The 18,392-nt window shown below is 40.0% G+C and overlaps 1 protein-coding gene across 4 annotated transcripts in view; it reads left to right on the forward strand.

The window, feature by feature from the left end:
* The first annotated feature begins 1,704 nt into the window (after nucleotides 1-1,704).
* The window catches only part of NCOA6 (nuclear receptor coactivator 6), a 102,498-nt gene continuing 85,810 nt past the window's right edge, over nucleotides 1,705-18,392 (forward strand). For 3 of the 4 annotated variants that reach the window (XR_013967364.1, XM_080812822.1, XM_080812823.1), the window contains exon 1: nucleotides 1,705-1,896. The gene's annotated coding sequence lies outside the window, so the exon portion shown is untranslated. The remainder of the gene's footprint in view (nucleotides 1,897-18,392) is intronic. The other variant, XM_080812824.1, reaches the window with a different exon arrangement.

Genomic DNA, 18,392 nt, shown 5'->3' on the forward strand with positions numbered 1-18,392 from the left:
TTAACGACTGCTCACTTTTTAAAAGTTAAAAGAAAAAGCTTAAAATCCCCCCCCCCCCCCCACACACACCCAAGGATCTTGTAAGATCTTTTGGTGTTAATTTCATAGGCTCAAGGACCTGAGATGCCTCCTTGTGGCCCTCTTTATTTTTCTTTGCCCTTTTGGGTGCCTCACCTAGCACAGTGTCCGGGATTCACACACACATTTATTTATTTGACAGAGAGAGACACAGCGAGAGAGGGAACACAAGCAGGGGGAGTGGAAGAGGGAGAAGCAGGCCTCCCACCGAGCAGAGAGCCTGATGCGGGGCTAGATCCCAGGACCCTGGGATCATGACCCGAGCGGAAGGCAGACGCTTAACGACTGAGCCACCCAGGTGCCCCCAAACACAACAAATATTTATTGAGCACCTCCCCTGTGTCAGGCACTGTGCTATATGCTGAGAAAACGGTGGTAAACAAGATGGATAATGTCTCCCTCCTTTTGGAGTTCACAGTATAGTGGAGAAGACAAGGAATAAACAACCTAGTATGTCCTATTGAGGACAAGTAAGAGAACCTGTCTTGGGAATGGTCAGGGAGGGAGTCCTTGAGGTAGTGATTTTGAGCTGGGATCTGAAGGCTGATGAGTTACCTAAGTAGGGAGAGCATATCAGGCAGCAGGATCCACGAGTTCAAGGGTCCTGAGAAGAGAGGAAGTACAACGTGTGAAGAAGATCACTGTAATTACAGCCCAGAAAGAGAAGAGGGCCCTAAGGTAAGTCTAGAGTTTTGGCAAGGGCAAGACCTTTATCTTAAGAGCAATATGAACCATCAAACACTTTTAAATAGGGGAGAGACGTGGTAAACTTTCTGACTTAGAAACATTACTCTGACAGCAGGGAGGAAAGATTGAAGGGGAGCCAGGGAGGATGTGAAAAGTCCTTGGATCACTACTGCAGCAGTCCAAGCACACCGTGTAAGCTCAATGGAATGAAAGGACTACAGACTTCTTTCCTTAGATGACACTAGTATGCCTGACCAGTATGCAATCCGTTTACAATACACTGGCTCATCTTCTATCTAACGTGATGCTCTTGACAGACTCTATAACTCCCATTTTACAGATGGAAAAGCTGAGGTTCAGAGACAGAGAAAGTTACCTAGCAATCAGGAGTGAAAGCCAGTTCTGAACCCAGGCCTATATGAGAAATATCAATTCCAGTGCTGGGGAGGCGTCCCTACATTTGGGGAAGGAGAGGAGCCACATTCCCTTAAGCTCGCTAGGATGATGGTGATGGGAAAAAGTAGAGAGGGACTTACAGGCAAATAATAAAAAAAAGGCTACCGGTTATCTTTATCACCATTAACGTTATTAGACTCTATGTGTCAGGCACTGTGCCAAGTGCTTTCCACGTCTTCCCTCATTTCGTCTCTGCAAACACTACTATTATCCCCATATTTCAGATACGTACACTGAGGCTTCAGAGGGCTCCTATAGGGCCGCGCACTGACTCCGAAGAGGAGCCAAGAGCTATTAATGATATTACAGCTCCAGAGACGGAGACTCTCCCAAAACCGACACTAAGCTCTGCGCCCAAATGAGCGGGCGCGCGCTCCGCCTCGCGCTCTCGGAGACGTTTGGCCACGTGATCAGGGCCCGCCCCCGCCCGCCCCGCCCCCTCCCGCGCTCCCACCCTCTCTCCCTCCCTCCCCCTCCCTCCCCGGCCCGGTCCGGCCCATCCCCCTCCCCACCGGCTCCCTGAGGCCCTGCCGGGTCGGGCTGCGGGCGGCCGGGCGACGGCCGGACTGACGGACGCACGCGAGGACTGACTGACGGACACACGGAGGGCGGCGGGCACGCACGGCCCGGGCCGCTGCTCCAAGGCCCGCCCGGGAGGGCTGGGGCCGCGCTCAGGTGAGGTGACGGCGACGCGGGCCCGTAAGGGGTGGGCCCGCCGGGCGTCTGGGGTCCCGGCCCCGCTGGCTCCGCGGGAAGGAGGCGCCGCCCGGGCCCGGCGCGGGAAAATGGCGCCGGCCGGCAGTGGAACACGGCTCCTGTGCGGGCCCGGCCCGGAGCCGCCCCGCCCGCCGCGCTCGTGTCCCCGTCGCCATGTTGGGGAGCGGGCCCCGGGCCTGCGGGCGGGGGTGCTGGAGGGAGCGGGGGCCGGCCGGGGTTAGGGAGGGTGCGAGACGCGGGGTCTGGGGCGTTGAGGGAGTGCAGGGCCGGCCGGGGTCTGCACAGGGTGGCGCTCCAGGCCCGAGGAACCGGCGGGAGCCGACCGTAGGGTCGTGGCCGGGGGTCGAGAAGGGACACTGAGTCCAAACGGAACTGGGGTCAGGGTCCGTGAGACTGGAGGCCGGGACTGGAGTTTGGTTAGGCTATTCGTGTTCAGGACCCCAGGGCAGTCAGGACCCGGAGGGCATGGGGTCTAAGCTCAGGCTGTCAGAGCCGAGACAGTTCTTTGTAGAGGGTGGGGGGATGGGGGGAGGCTATTGATTAGAAATATTAGAAATGGGGGCTCTTTGGATGCAGGAGCGAGTATCAGATTGGGCAGTTCTCAGAGTCGCGGCGCCGAATTGCAAAGCCTTATAATTCCGCAGAGACTGAGGGCATATGTTCCCCTAGCATATTCTACTCCCTATTGGGAAGAGCAACAGAAAATAAGAAGATTTTGATGAGAAGGTGGGAAAAGGGGGACCGAAGTTTGGGTGCCGGAGCTGGCCAGCAAATGGGATGTATGGAGTGGAACTGGTTGGCAAGAAGAAAGAACCTCCATCAACTTAGGGAGTTTGTGTGTATCTTTAAAAGGAGGGACCGGGCTGTTTGTGGGCGGTGACCCAAGGTGTCTTCCCAGGAAGGGGACAGCCCACTGTTTTAAGAGCGGGGTCACCTGGGGAGGTCATCAGAAAGGCGTTTTTTGAAGCCAGTAAGAATGGTGAAGAGAAATGAATGTGTAAAAACTACAAGGGTCTTAGAGATCATGTAACAATTTCAGATCATGTAGTGATTTTAGCTGAGACATAGAAAGATAAAGATGACTCCTCAAGATCTCACACGTTCCTGGCTAAGGAGGTCCTCTGCCTCCTCATTCAACACACTGCCTTAGAGGAATTTGTTAGCTGTGAGAAAAGTGTTAAAGTGAGCTCCGCAGCATATATCAATGAACTGTTAATTAATCTCTTTTGTTTTGGTAATTGGTTTGTCAGTAGAAAAACTGAAGGGGGATACCAAAAAAGTGCAAGTAACCAGCTATTTGATCATTTCCAGCCTACCTCCATTTGTGCAAAGAAGTTATCTTCAGGACCCTCTTGACTTCTAACTTCCTAGAGTTTTAAGAGGTGCTCCTTCTGTTTTAGGTGTTTACTGTACAGCAAGGGGACACAGAAAGCCAAAAAAGATAACTGTGAACAGTGAATGGTACACACCCAGGATCTCTATCATGACCAAACTTCAGTTAAAAGTTTGATCAAGATAGGGAAGAGTTTGGGGTGCCTGGGTGGCTCAGCGGGTCACCATCTCAGGGTCCTGGGAGGCTCTTTGCTCAGCAGGGAGCCTGCTTCTCCCTCCCCCTCTGCCTGCCTCTCTGCCTTCTTGTGATCTCTCTCACTCTCTGTCAAATAAATAAATAAAATCTTTAAAAAAAAATAGGGAAGAGTGCAAAGTTCATATGGGTTATGGAAGAATTCTGAGGGAAACTATGCAAATCAATCATGAAATGGTAGTTCCAGGGCTCCCATAAAAGCAACAAGGACTTTCAACAAAAGGTTATGAAGATGCCCATAGCAAGTAAGATTTTCTGTGTATCTTCGATGCGTATATACCACACATACATATATAAGGCATCAAGATTCATTTGTTCTGGGATAATGCTGGAAGGCCTTTGTGCAGTGGGCCCCTCTGGCATCTAGTGAAGCTGCTCAGAAAAATAGTAACCCCTCTCAGAATAACATTTTTAATTGAGTAAAACAAAATACTGTGTTATAGAGAAAACCATTATATTGAAATACCAAAATACACAAATTATAAAATAGCAATATAGATACTTTATCAATATATTAAGAAATCAGATCTCGTGATGGGTCTGATAATTACAGTTTTGAACACATGAACATAAGTAATACTTTTAGATATCAGTAACAACTGTAATATGATGTAAAGATATCTGTGATAACTGTGACAGTCACAGATAACCACCAATACTAGAGTGGTTTGTTGCCTATAACTCATATTTGAAGAAAATGGTAACTTTCAGTTAGAGGTTAGTGAATATAAAGAGATAGTTTTGTTCTGGTTTTTTCCTATCCAAGTTCATAGACCCCTCTGAATTCTATCTGTGGATTTCCATCTGTGAACCCCAGGTTAAGAAACCCTACTTCTACCATCAAGCATGTCTTCCATTCAGCGGATATTTACTGTGCGCTAAGATATGTCAAGCATTATGCCGGGCTATGAGGATTCAAAGGTCTTTAAGACAGGGTCTTTTCACATTAGATATTCAGTCTCATAAGAGAAATGAGCATATTAGCAATGATAGTTCAGGATGAATACCAAAGCAGTATCAAAGGTTGAAAAAACACAGAAGTGGGCACAACTCAGGTCTAGGAGTCAGGAAAGGTTTTGTGAAAGGGTGATACTTGAGACATGTCCTGAAAGGTGGAGGAGTTTGCCAGATGGAGAGTTGGAGAAAAGAGCTTTACCGGTAAAGGCATGCACTTTCAGGAGATACAGTTGAATGTGGCGGGAGCATAATATGTGTGCAGAAAAAATGGTCAGAGATGAGCTGGAACTGTTGTTCAGAACCTGGCTGCAAAGGACTTTGCTAAGGAGTTTGGACTGAGTCTTTAGCTGATAGGGAGGCATGCTGTCCAAGGAAGAAGAGTGTATGATTTGGTTTAATTTTTAGGAAATAAATGGATGTTCTTTGAATGGAGGGTGGACTGGAGAGCAGGGAAGGAGTAATGAAGGCCTAGTCAAGACAGAGGCTGTGAGCTTTGAACAAAGTTAGAATTTCAGATGTTGATAATTGACATTGCACGTGGTAAGAGAAAAGGAATATTTTAGATTATTGATTTGGGATGGTGGCTGTCAAAGAGGTTATAAAACAGGTGAAAGGAAAATGAAGCGATAATTGTCACAAATCAGGGAGAAGTGTTTTGGGTTTAGAGTAGTAGACTTGGAAACCATTCCAAAGCTGTCAAGCATGGTGTAGTTTTCACTTAAGGAAATCAGAGGTAAGTGTCAGCAGATATAAAAAGCAGGGAAAGGGGTGCCCGGTTGGCTCAGTAGTTTAAGAGATTAAACGTCTGCCTTTGACTCAGGTCATGATCTCAGGGTCCTGGGATTGTGCCCCATGCCAGCTCCCTGCTCAGTGGGAGTATGCTTCTCCCTCTCCTCCTGCTTGTGCTCACTCTCACTTACTCTCTCTCAAATAAATAAAATCTTTAAAAAAAGAAAATTTCCAATTAAAAAAATAAAAAGTAGGGGAAGTAGGGAATGTAGAAAAATTACAGCTATCTGTGTCAGAGGTCAGCAAACTCTGGGCCATGTCAAATTTGGCCCACCACCTATTCAGGTAAAAAAAGTTTTATTGCAACATAGGCACAGTTACTCATTTATGTATTGTCTTTAGCTGCTTTCACACCATCAGTGGCAGAGTTGAGTAGTTTTAGAGAGAAGATATACAGTCCACAAAGCTGAAAATATTTACTGTCTGGCCCTTTACTAAAGATGCTTGCCAATCTGATCAGTGTCTGAGGATTAGATGTTCAGCTTCTGGTTTGCCATCTAGTTCCTATAAAATGGAGAATAAGCATCTTGGCTTTGTCCTTCTGGCTGGGTCCCCCATGCTCTGTGTATCTGCAGTATGACATAGAGCCCTGAATATTTTATATTGGTCAGCGATGCCAGGGTCTGTTCTGGGGTCTGCTGTGTGGCAGCTGTGGTAGTAACAGGTTTTCGCAGCTTAGACCATGCTGGGGCTTTTTTTTTTTTTTGCCATTTTTCTGTTGAGTTGTCTTTTTCAAAAGATGTCCTTATGTTTTCTGATTTGTAATCCTTTGTTGGTTATGTGTATTATAGATATAATTTCCCAGGTTGTTAATCTTTTAAATCTCTTTTTCTCTTGCTAAAAGAAGTTGTGAATTTTAACAAAGTCAAATCTATCAATCTTTTCCTCCCCCAAGATTTTGCAATTATTCTTACCTTCTTGAATCTCTACTGTTCTGCCTTTGATGTTTAGATCTCTAATTAATATGTCATGTGAGGTATGGTCCAGTTTCATTTTCTTCGTGTGTATAACCAATTATCCCAGCACCGTTTATTGAATGGCACTTTGTTTTCAAATTATGTGCTCTTTTGGTGGAGTCTGACTAGGGTCCTAATTCTAGCTCTGCTGCTTGCTAATTATGTGACCTGGGACAACTGTGGAACCTCTTTGTGGCTCAGGTTCCTTGGCTTTTATTTTATGTATGTATGTATGTATGAATATATGTATTATGTACCTGTGTATGTATGTATGTAGTTAGCTCGCCAGCCAGCCCAACATGGGACTTGAACTCACCACTACAAGATCAAGAGTCGCATGCTCTACCTACTGAGACAGCCAGATGTCCCAGGTTTCCTCAGCTTTTAAAATAAGGATAATAGTATTTATCTCATAGGGTTGTGAGGAGTAAGTGAGTTAATTCATGTTACGTGTCGAACAGTGTGGCACCTAGGAGATGCTGAATGCTGTTAGCTTATATTTAGCACTATTGTTCATTTCCGATATCCAGCACCTGGCACAGTGTAGGGGCTCGACATACTCAACACAATTGTCTGTTTAATTTGGTTTTCAGATCAAAACAGAATGGTTGCGAGAGCTAAACTGAGTGTTGCAGGAGGTGCTTCCAGTTGCTGCAGTTTTAGCTGCTGCTTCAGGCTTTCTGCTGGAATGGAACTCCTCTTACCCCATCACTTCTTTTGCAGAGAACTTCTGTAACAGAGGCTGCAAACCAGCAGTCTGTGGTTGGATTTGTTCTTTTTATTTTTTTTGAAGATTTTATTTATTTATTTGTCAGAGAGAGAGAGCGCACGAGAGCGAGCACAGGCAGACAGAGTGGCAGGCAGAGACAGAGAGAGAAGCAGGCTCCCTGCCGAGCAAGGAGCCCGATGTGGGACTCGATCCCAGGACCCTGGGATTGTGACCTGAGCCGAAGGCAGCCACTTAACCAACTGAGCCACCCAGGCATCCCTGTGGTTGGATTTGACCTGCAGACATGTTTTGTTTGGCTCAAATGTCCACAGATTTCTGACTTACCTTGAAAATTTGGAAGATCTATCAACACCAAACTCATATTCTCTCATAGCAACAGAGTAAAAGCTAAAGCTTTTAGGTATGATGGGTGTTTGTTTCCTAATGCTCTGCGGTCCTCATTACTTTCTTGTTTTGCTCATTTACTTTTATTACTCTGTAGGCATTTGATTTTCTGGTTCTTACCTCACTGAGGTTTTAAATATTATTTCTTCTAAACCAACAAATGATATGTTGGGATAAGGGTCAGATTGGCAGAAATTGGCAGATGAGTTTGTGGGCAAGTAAAAACCAAAGGCTGTTTCTAAGGATGAGTCATTCTTGATCATAATGAATAAAATGATAATTGAAATTAAAAGATGAGATGAAATTCATTTCAAATCACTGAATATTTAGGCATCTACTATGTTCTGGGTACATTAGAAATTACCACATTGGTGGTAGAAAAGAAAACTAGCTGGCCAGCTTTATGAAACATTTCAGAAGAGATCTTTTTAATTGTGATGTGGAGCTGTTTTCCAAGAGAATGGTTGGATGAGAGGAAGGAAAAACAGGAATTCATTCATTTACGCAGCATTTATTGAGTGCTACCATGTGTATTAGGCTAGAACTCCCCAGGATACAAAGATGATTCTAGTTAAAGTGTCGTGTGGGATAGAGGTAATGTGTTATGGAGCTGAAATATCAGAGAATGGTACCTGAAAGAGGTGGCCTTTAGTGGAGCTGCCAAGAATGGTGTAGAGATGTGTATTTAGGAAATAGTAAAGAGTCTAGTTTGGCTGGAGAACAGGATTTTTACAGGGCTGTGGTTGGAGGTCAGGCTGGAAATGGAGATTGAACAACAATAGCAATAATGATAGTAGTAGCTCACATTTTTTTTGCATGTTTACTATTTGCCAGATAACTTCCCAAGCTTTTTTTTTTTTTTTAATTTTTTATTTCTTTATTTATTTGACACAGAGACAGCGAGTGAGGAAACACAAGCAGGGGAGTAGTAGAAGGAGAATCAGGCTTCCTGCTGAGCAGGGAGCCCGATATGGGGCTCAATCCCGAGACACTGGGATCATGACCTGAGCCGAAGGCAGATACTTAACAACTGAGCCACCCAGGCACCCTTTTCCAAGCATTTAATTAGTATTTCTTTTAATCCTCACAACAACCCTGTGAGATAGGGCACTAATTTTTATACCTTTTTACAGATAAACTGAGGAAAAGAGCTAACATTTGCTGGGGAAAGAATTTGAGTACATGCAGTCTAATTCCAAGGCCTGTATTAGTCTCTGTATGCTATACAAGTGAATCGGGGAAGGCTTTGAATCCTTTTCAGTTCCGGGCTGGGAAGTTTGGACTTGATCGACTAAGTAATGGGAGTCGTCAAAAGTTTTTAGCCATACAGTGGCATAATGAGATCTGTACCTTAAGAAAGTAAGCCTGCTGGTGAATGTAGGAACAGCATGAGGAGAAAGAAGAAATGTGGAACTAGTTTACTCTTTTCCTCCTCGCTAGATTTAGTGCTCCTTCAGAACTGACCCTGTGTCTGTTTGTCCCTCTCTTCCTTCAGCTCCATTATCTACCTATTGTGTTGTCTGGCACATTTATTTTAAAAAATGTAATCTTTTTCTACATCACTTTGTTCTGAAAAGGACTTGAAGTGGCTGCCTAGGAGCTCAGTATTTGCTAATCATTAATAAATCATTAGTAATCATTAATAAATGACTAGAGATATAGGTAGATGTGTACATTAAGGGAGTATTGTGACTTTGTTGGAGGGAGTAACATAGCCCTAGAATTTGGTGAAATGAAGGGGAAATGAAGATCTGATGGTCAAAGCATATAAACTTCCAGTTGTAAGATGAGTAACTTCTGGGGATCTAGAGTACAGGATGGTGACTATAGTTAACAATAATGTATTGAAGACTAGAAAGTTGCTGAAAGAGTAGATTAGATCTTAAATGTTCTTGCTACACACCCAAAAAGAAAAAAAAGTAATTATATGAAGTGATGGATGTGTTAACTAAATTTATTGTGGTGATTTTGCAGTATATATGTGTATCCATCTCATTGTACACTTTAAACTAACACAATGCTGTATGTTGATTATATCTCAATAAAGCCAGGGAAAAAATCTTTGTCGCTAATAATATTAATGATCACCAAATTCAGAGGGCATTCATACTTTAAATAGATATGTAAGTTTGTATTTAACATTAAGCAGCTACAGCCATCACCCCTGCCCCCTCCCAACCCAACATACACAGAAAGGCAACAAAAGCTTCTATTAGCTGGCACTTTTACCAGTATTGAACCTGTTGGATATTAGTTCTATAATACCATTATGTATATTTTCTAAAGACCAGATAGCAGCAGTTTCTCACAGGAGGAAATAGTTGCAAATTTGTGAATCAGATCCTGTTTTGGATTTTACAGAAGGAAATTGTTCATTAGATGAAGTCTCTTGTAATTTTAAATATTATGTGAAAGTAAGACTGTGTCCCTATTATAAAATACAGACTTTAAAAGCTCAAACACGGGGCCCCTGGGTGGCTCAGTCGGTTAAGCGTCTGCCTTCGGCTCAGGTCATGATCCCGGTGTCCTAGGATCGAGTCCCACATGGGGCTCCCTCTTCAGTGGGGAGCCTGCTTCCCCCTCTCCCTCTGCCTGCCTCTCTGCCTACTTGTGCTCTTTCTCCCTCTGTCAAATACATAAATAAAATCTTAAAAAAAAAAAAAAGTTCAAACACTTGGAGAAATCAAAGACATTGTGGTTAACCACCAAATTCTAGTATAGGTGAGAAGATTTTAGGTAAACCAGCATCTGACTAGGCTTAGTAAGAGACTAATCAATAGATCCAAATAATGGATTTGTTAAATAAATATTCTTTCCCATTGTGGATATTAAGTATAATATAAGCAGTATGTGCATCTACATGTATGCACATATCTGTGTGAAATACATTGGTATACCTGGTATAAGTCTGAATCTAGGAATGCTTCCTAAAAAGAATGAGCCTTCAGCTGAGTTCTTTTAGATTGTGTTCAACTCTTTAGTATGTGTGGAGATGACTCATTCAGGAGCATTGCAATCAGAATAATTAAGTGTGGAGGAAAATGTGATTATGATAGTATATATTGACTGCCTACCAGTGTTGAGGGGTATATCCAGTTGGTGAGTAATTAGTTTCTGCCTTCCAGGAAACTAATTCATCTGGGAAAGTGGTAGGAACATAAATGAAAAGGGGGTGGGGGAGCATAAATGTTTTAAATGTGCTGTAAATGCAATGGAAATTAAAGAGAGTTCTGCTACCAGTTGGAGGATCAGGGGAGGCTTCATGGAAATGCTGGTATATTTCCTAGGGCTGCTATAATAAACTACCACAAGCTGGGTGACTTAAAACAACAAAAATTTATTCTCTTAGAGTTATTGACACTGGAACCTAAATTCAGGGTATCAGCAGGGCCATGTTCTCTCTGAGACTTAGGGTAGAATCCTTTCCTTGCCTCTTCCTAGCTTCCATCAGTTCTTGATGTTTCTTTTCTTCTTCTTCTTCTTCTTTTTTTTTTTTTTTAAGATTTTCATTTATTTATTTGAGAGAGAGAGAGCGAGAGCGCACGAGCAGGGCGAGGGGCAGAGGGACAAGCAGACTCCCTGCTATGCGGGGAGAAATGAAGCCAGAGTAGTTTGTTGGGGCCCTAGATGCCAGATCTAGAACATTCAAATGTTGCTGAGTGGGTAGTATGTGGGAACAGGATGGCACTGCAGAATTTTGAAATAAGGTGGGTAACTGATTCAAGCTTTGGATAGCTAATTCAAGCTTTAAGGAGATTTTGTAATCTAGTGATCATGGATAAGTAGACACCCCGAAGAAAAACAGATGGTTGTTGATTTCACACAGTGAGCCTCCCTTATTTGCCAATGCCCGTAACTTTTCACCAGGACTGTCAGGGAATCCCTCTTGTGTAAAAAGCAGCACTTGCAAAAACACCACAACAACAAACTTTGAGGGTTCTTTAGCCTCTTGGTCTGTCATCCATGGACATTGAGATACATCAGTTTTTTAGGATCTCTATTCAGAAGCCTCTCCATGGATTTCAGTATTAATAGTCATGTTGCTCTTCATTTTTTTTCCAAATTTTTCTTCAAAATCACCTCTTTTCCATCCTTTTTTTATCTCTTGATTTTTCTCAGAACTCTCTTCAGTCTTTCCATATCTTTTCTAAACATCTGACTAATGGAAAGAATTGAGGAAGATTGTGTACTGTCCAAGCCAATGCTACACTTTTTTTCTATGTCCTTAAAAAAATTTTTATTTTAAAAAATTTTTCGTAGGCTCCATGTCTAGTATGGGGCTTGAGCTCACAGCCTTGAGATCAAAAACTGCATGCTCCACCAACTAAACCAGCCAGGTGCCCCTTTTCTTCGTCCTTTTAGTAATAGTTATGTTGACTTCTGTCCACAATAGGACTTTATTCAAATTGTGAATGCCCATTCAAACTCTGGTCAACAGTAGAGCTCAGGTGCTTTTTCTTATTTGTCTCTAGGCAGTTCTTCCTGATTGTGTATTTGCATTGTTCATATATTCTCTAAGAACGTGTATCCTCATGAAATTTTTAAAATTGTGTTTAAATATTACAAACAAAAAAACTTTCTAGTCATTAGCATATGGATACAGTCTTTACAAGTTTAATTCATAGTTTTTTTTTTAATAGTTTTTTTGTTTGGCAATATATTGAGGTACTTTTCCGCATGTTTATATACTTACTTTTATTGGATACACAATAACCAAAGTTTAAGTACTCTCTGTTTATTTGGCATTTGGGTGATTTCCATTTTGTTTTTATTTTTGGTTTGCAATTCTCAATTATACTGCTGTAACATGTTATTATAAATGTTTTTTCCCTCAACTTTTTTCTTAGAATATAGTCTCTAAAATGATACAGTTTGGTTTGAGGATAATCACTTTTTAGCTATCTTGTCAGCTTATTATTTAGAATAACTACCAGTTTATATTTCCACTAGCCACTAGTTATTATTGGATTTTTTATATTTTTTCTTCCAGTATAATATGTGGATTTTTAAAATATTTTAAATATTTTATTATGAAAAATTTCAAATATACAAAACAACCCTGAAACTGTAGAATAAACTCCTTTCTACCTACCACCTATATTTAATGTATAGTCATATGCTTAACAAAATACTTATTATGTTAAACCTTTTAAAAATAAAGACATCATGAAACTATGCTTTTAAGCATTTTACCATGCATTTCTTTCAAATACATTCTTCTGCATAATCACAGTACTGTTGTCACACCTAGCAAATTATCAGTAATTCCTTGATATTATCTAACATTAAGTCTTTATTTAAGTTTCCCTCACTGTCTCCAAAATGACTTTTATAGCTGACTTATTCAAGTGGAATCAAATTTAAGGACCGTGCATTGCATTTGCATGTTATTATTTATGTAGTTGTAGTCTTTTTAAAATCTGGAACAGTTCTCAGTCCTTGTCTGCTTTCTTACCTTCTAAAATTCTTTTCATGGGCATTGATTTGTTGAGACTAGAGCAGTTTTAATGTCCTACATTCTGGATTTATCTGATATTTTCTTAGTGATATTTATTTCTTTTTTACTTATATCTGCCTAAACTGGAAGGTTTATTTATTTTTTTTAAATATTTTATTTATTTGACAGAGAGAAATCACAACTAGGCAGAGAAGCAGGCAGAGAGAGAGGAGGAAGCAGGCTCCCTGCTGAGCAGAGAGCCCGATGCGGGGCTCGATCCCAGGACCCTGAGATCATGACCTGAGCCGAAGGCAGAGGCTTTAACCCACTGAGCCACCCAGGCGCCCTAAACTGGAAGGTTTAAAGACTTGATTAGATACTAGCTGAACATTTTGGCAAAAATACTTAAGTATTCCTCACATTACCTCATATCACAGGAACACAGATGTCTAGTTGTCCCACTATTGATGATAACTTTGATCACAGGTTTAAGGTTGTGACTTCTAGATCTGTTGTGAAGTTGCATTTTTTTCTTCTCTGACTAGCAAATATATTTTTTACTTTTATTAAGATGAGTATTTTTTAAATCTTCTTTGAGCTAGTTTTTCATGTAATTTGACCATTTGTTCAGTGTAGATTTGGTATTTTCCTTTTTGCATAGGGTGTTTAAAAATTTTATTTAGTGTAACAGAGCGTTGTTAAAATAGATAAATTTCAAGTTTCAAAATATAGCTGAAATCCAATATAATTTAACCAAAAAAGATATAGATTGTAAATATATAATAGGGGACATTTCTTTGACGAGATTTTGTGATGAGACATGTTTCCTTTTTAAAAAAACATTCTAGGGGCACCTGGGTGGTTCAGTGGGTTAAAGCCTCTGCCTTCAGCTCAGGTCATGATCCCAGGGTCCTGGGATTGAGCCCCGCATCAGGTTCTCTGCTCAGCAGAACCTGCTTCCCTTCCTCTCTCTCTGCCTGCTTCTCTGCCTACTTGTGATCTCTGTCAAATAAACAGATAAAACCTTAAAAAATAAAAAATAAAAAACATTCTAAGCAGAGAAACCTAAAAAACATAAGGCTCTTGTATCAACAATTTCTTTGATTTTTTTTTTTTTTGGAAATGGCGGTAAATCTCAAATTCATAAAAGTTGGATTTACATTTGTTTTACATACCCACCCCAAAAGCACCCAGAATGTATTTTATTTCTTCTTCTTTGAGTGTTTCATTTGGTTGCTTTTATATACCCCCCCTTTTTTTTAAAAAAGATTTTTATTTATTTATTTGACAGACAGAGATCACAAGTAGGCAGAGAGGCAGGCAGAGAGAGAGATTGATTTGGGGCTTGATCCCAGGACCCTGGGATCATGACCTGAGCTGAAGGCAGAGGCTTTAACCCACTGAGCCACCCAGGTGCCCCTGTATACCCATTTTTAAAATAAATTTTAAATAATTCCTTTTTCTGTCATTCCCATTACAGATTTTTTTTCTTATTCCATTTCTTTTCTGTTATCAATTAAGTAGGATTTTCCTTCCGAACCACAAAAGCAAGATAGGCATATTAAAACTATTTGAGCATCATCTGAAGTACATGAAGAAGCCAATCCTCTCCTCCTCTCCAGTGCCTGTCTTCCAACCTACCTAAGTATAATAGCCTAGTGTGGTTCTTTCATATTTTTCTCTATAGTCTTAGAAATAAATTACATACTGATTCATTTTCTCTCTTACAAGATTATCATGATGCCATACAGATTATTCTGCAAATTCTGGGTTTTTTACTTTATAGAATATACATTTCATTCTGTGTCATTAAACAGATATCTAATTTATTTTTTTCTAGCTCCATAATGTTTCATTTATGTAGGTTTCTTTCTTTCTTTCTTTCTTTTTAAGATTTTTGTTTATTTGAGAGAGAGAGCGAGAGCATGGGAGGGGAGAAGGTCAGAGGGAGAAGCAAGCTCCCCGAGGAGCTGGGAGCCGGTTGCATGACTCTATCCAAGGACTCTATCCCGAACTCTGGGATCATGACCTGAGCTGAAGGCAGTGGCTTAAGCAACTTAGCCACTCAGGTGCCCCATTTATGTAAGTTTCTGAAGGAGCATCAAGTTTTTTCTAATTTTATTTTCCCCATCACAAACAGTGGATATCCTTGTGCATATATCTTTAAGAAATGGAGTTTTTATTTCTGTAGGATAAATCCCCAAATATGGGGTAGTAAGCTTATAATGTAAGTATTATGAACTTCCAGGTTATTTTCCATAAAGGTTGCAGTTCTTACTCCCACTTGCACTCGATAACAGTTACCTTTTTAGTTTTTGCCAATCAGCTGAGAAGAGTTTTCTTATTTTTATTTTCATTTCCCGGACCATTAATAAGTTGTATACATTCACTGGACATTTGTATTCCCTATTCTGCAGATTGCCTTTACCAATTCTTTACTTATTTTTCTCTTGGGGTGTTAATTTTTTACTCTTTAATCAACTTGCAGGTGCTTTTGTGTATTTAGGATATTAATCCCTTTTTTGTCATATGGAACAAATATATTATTCCGAAAGTCTATCACATGGCTTTTGACTTTGCGGTTTCTTTTGACATATAGACTGTTTTTATTTTTACCTGATCATGTCTGTCAGTCTTTATTACTTCTGGGTTCATGTCTTGCTCATCATCACCCCACTAATGAGTTTTTATTTTATTTCTATATTTTTGTTTTATTGTTACTAATTTTTTACCTTAATTTTGTTTTCTCTTTTTTGCAGTTTGGGCAGATTTATTTCTTTGTGCTTTTTTTTAGTATAAATAAACTGTTTATCTTGCCATTGAATTTCCTCTTCTGATCAAAATATTCTTTTTATTGTTTGGCGATAAGCATAGTATAGATTTTCTAGTTTTTAAGTAATCTCTTTTGAACTTTGAAGAAATACTTTTTAAATTGTTCCAAGTCATTTTGAATCCTGTATCTTTGTTTGAAAATATTAGCAATAGTGTATTCACCTACTACAGTCTGCCTACAGGTTTCCTAAGTGGACTTATCTGGTTCATCAATAAGGATGAAATGGTAGCTATAGGATTTAAAAGCTGATCTTAGGACTTAAGTGTTTGATTTTAAAAGTGACAATTTTAAGAGCATAAAGCAAAAAAAAAAAGAAAGAAAAGTCTGATAACGCTGTCGTTGTGAATATAAGACAATGGAGAAGAAGAAACACTGGTAAACTCTTAGAATGATGGCCTAGGGACTTCTGTAACTTAGAGCCCAGATCTCATGATTTAACTGCGTTGGAAATTTAATGGAGAGAAAAAAAAAAGCCATTGTGCTTTTTAAAAAGATTTTATTTATTTGACAAAGAGAGAGAGAGCATAAGGAGGGGGAATGGGAGAGGGAGAAGCAGGCTTCCTGCTGACTGGGCTGGATCCCAGAACCCTGGGATCATGACCTGAGCTGAAGGCAGTTGCTTAACCAACTTAACCAACCTTTGAGCCATTGTTCTTTAAAGTTTTTTCCATCTTGTGGTAAGATAATATTTATTATTATTGTTATTATTATTATTAATTATACCATACTTTTCTAGTGCTTTTATTTTTTTTTATTATTTTTATTAACATATAATGCATTATTTGTCCCGTGGTACAGGTCTGTGAATCGTCAGGCTTACACATTTCACAGCACTCACCATATCACATACCCTCCCCAGTGTCCATAACCCAACCACCCTCTCCCCACTCCCCTCCCCCCAGCAATCCTCAGTTTGTTTTGTGAGATTAAGAGTCTCTTATGGTTTGTCTCGCTCCGGATCCCATCTTGTTTCTAGTGCTTTTAAAATGAATTCTTTTGTAAAGAGGTATCACATATGAAATGAAAGTCTTTCCTGCTAATAAGAAGCTTCAAATTATTCACTCAGGCCTCAATTTTTTTCATTAGGATATTAGACCAGATGATTGCCAAGGGCTCTGCTAAGATTCTCAATTTATTTTAGGGAATTTTTTAGTAGTTCTATATTGTAGGATTTGATCAACTTTTCAATGTTATATGTATTTCATATATTTCGAGCATGGATTAAAAGATTGGTACTCCAAACCTGTATTATTATTTTTATTTTTACTGTAGCTTTACACTTGATCTTAGCCAAAAGGCCGAGAAGTGATACTATAGCTTTATTAGGATTAAAAGAACACAGTGGTGTTCATAATTAGAACATGATGTATAAAGTTTTTTATAATACGTATAGTTTTTTCTAAATTTTACTTTACCCACTTTCATGGCATCTAACAATATGGGGAAAATCTCTTTGAGCCTCTGACTCATTTTGTTGGTTTATATTGTGCTTAGTTAAAGTAACTGCATTTGTGTTAGGATGAGTAGTTCTAGGAATCTCATAGTTCATGAATTTATCTTTTGTTTCTTATACTAAAATGTCAGAATTGAAATTTAAAAATTAATGTAATTATTCCCTAATCCCTTAAATTGTCTATTGTTCCTACCAGGAGCAAACCAGTTGTTGCTACAGGATTGAAATGCCAATCTCTCTGACAGGCATTTTGTGGATCCTTTCAGGGTACTAAGTTTCTTTGTTTTTGTTTTTTTTTTCAGGGTACTAAGTTTCTATGATTTGATTAGAGGTTTGCATAAATTTTCTCTTGGGAACCCTGAACTTAGGAACAGGAAGCATGTAATAGTTTTATAAGAGATTGACAAGGTGTAGGGAGGATGGGATTGGATCTTTAGTTGTGCCATGATTTTGACAGTTCTCATTTAACTGTTTATTCACCTTTTTTTTTTTAAAGATTTTATTTATTTATCTGATAGAGAGATAGACAGCACAAGTAGGCAGAGTGACAGGCAGAGGGAGAGGGAGAAGTGGGCTCCCTGCTGAGCAGGGAGCCCGATGTGGGGCTCAATCCGAGGACCCTGGGATCATGACCCGAGCCAAAGTCAGACGCTTAACGACTGAGCCACCCAGATGTCCCTGTTTATTCACTTTTTAAATGCCTTATAAATTATCCTGAAACTTTTAAGTCTATGTGGTTAACAGGCCAACTTATTTTAAGTATTTAAATACTTAAAGTACTTAAGTACTAAGTAATACTTTACTAGTACTTAGTAAGTACTAAATAATATCCAGATTTAGGCATTCATATAAATGTTATTTAAATTTCTCATTCTACAAAATTTTTGTTTCTTATATAGTAACTTCAGGAGCAGGAAAGTACCTGTCCTGCTTGGTACATAATAAGCAGTTGGTAAAGGGTAGTTGAATGAATGCATCCATTGAAAGTATTCTAATTCTGGATTAGAAATTATGAGGGACTTCTCTACACATAATCTCTATTTTTTTAAAAAAAGATGTTATTTATTTATTTAACAGAGAGAGATCGCAAGTAGGCAGAGAGGAAGGGAAGCAGGCTCCCTTCTGAGCAGAGAGCCTGATGTGAGGCTCAATCCCAGTCCCCTGGGATCATGACCTGAGCCGAAAGCAGAGGCTTAACCCACTGAACCACCCAGGCGCCCCCATAATTTTTTATTTAATAAATTAAATAAAATAATTAAATAATTAATATTTAAACAATAACTCATGAAGGTGCCTGGCTGGCTCAGTCGGTGGGGCATGTGACTCTTGA

The sequence above is a fragment of the Martes martes genome (assembly GCF_963455335.1).
Source record: "Martes martes genome assembly, chromosome: 9".
NCBI classification, from domain to species: domain Eukaryota; kingdom Metazoa; phylum Chordata; class Mammalia; order Carnivora; family Mustelidae; genus Martes; species Martes martes.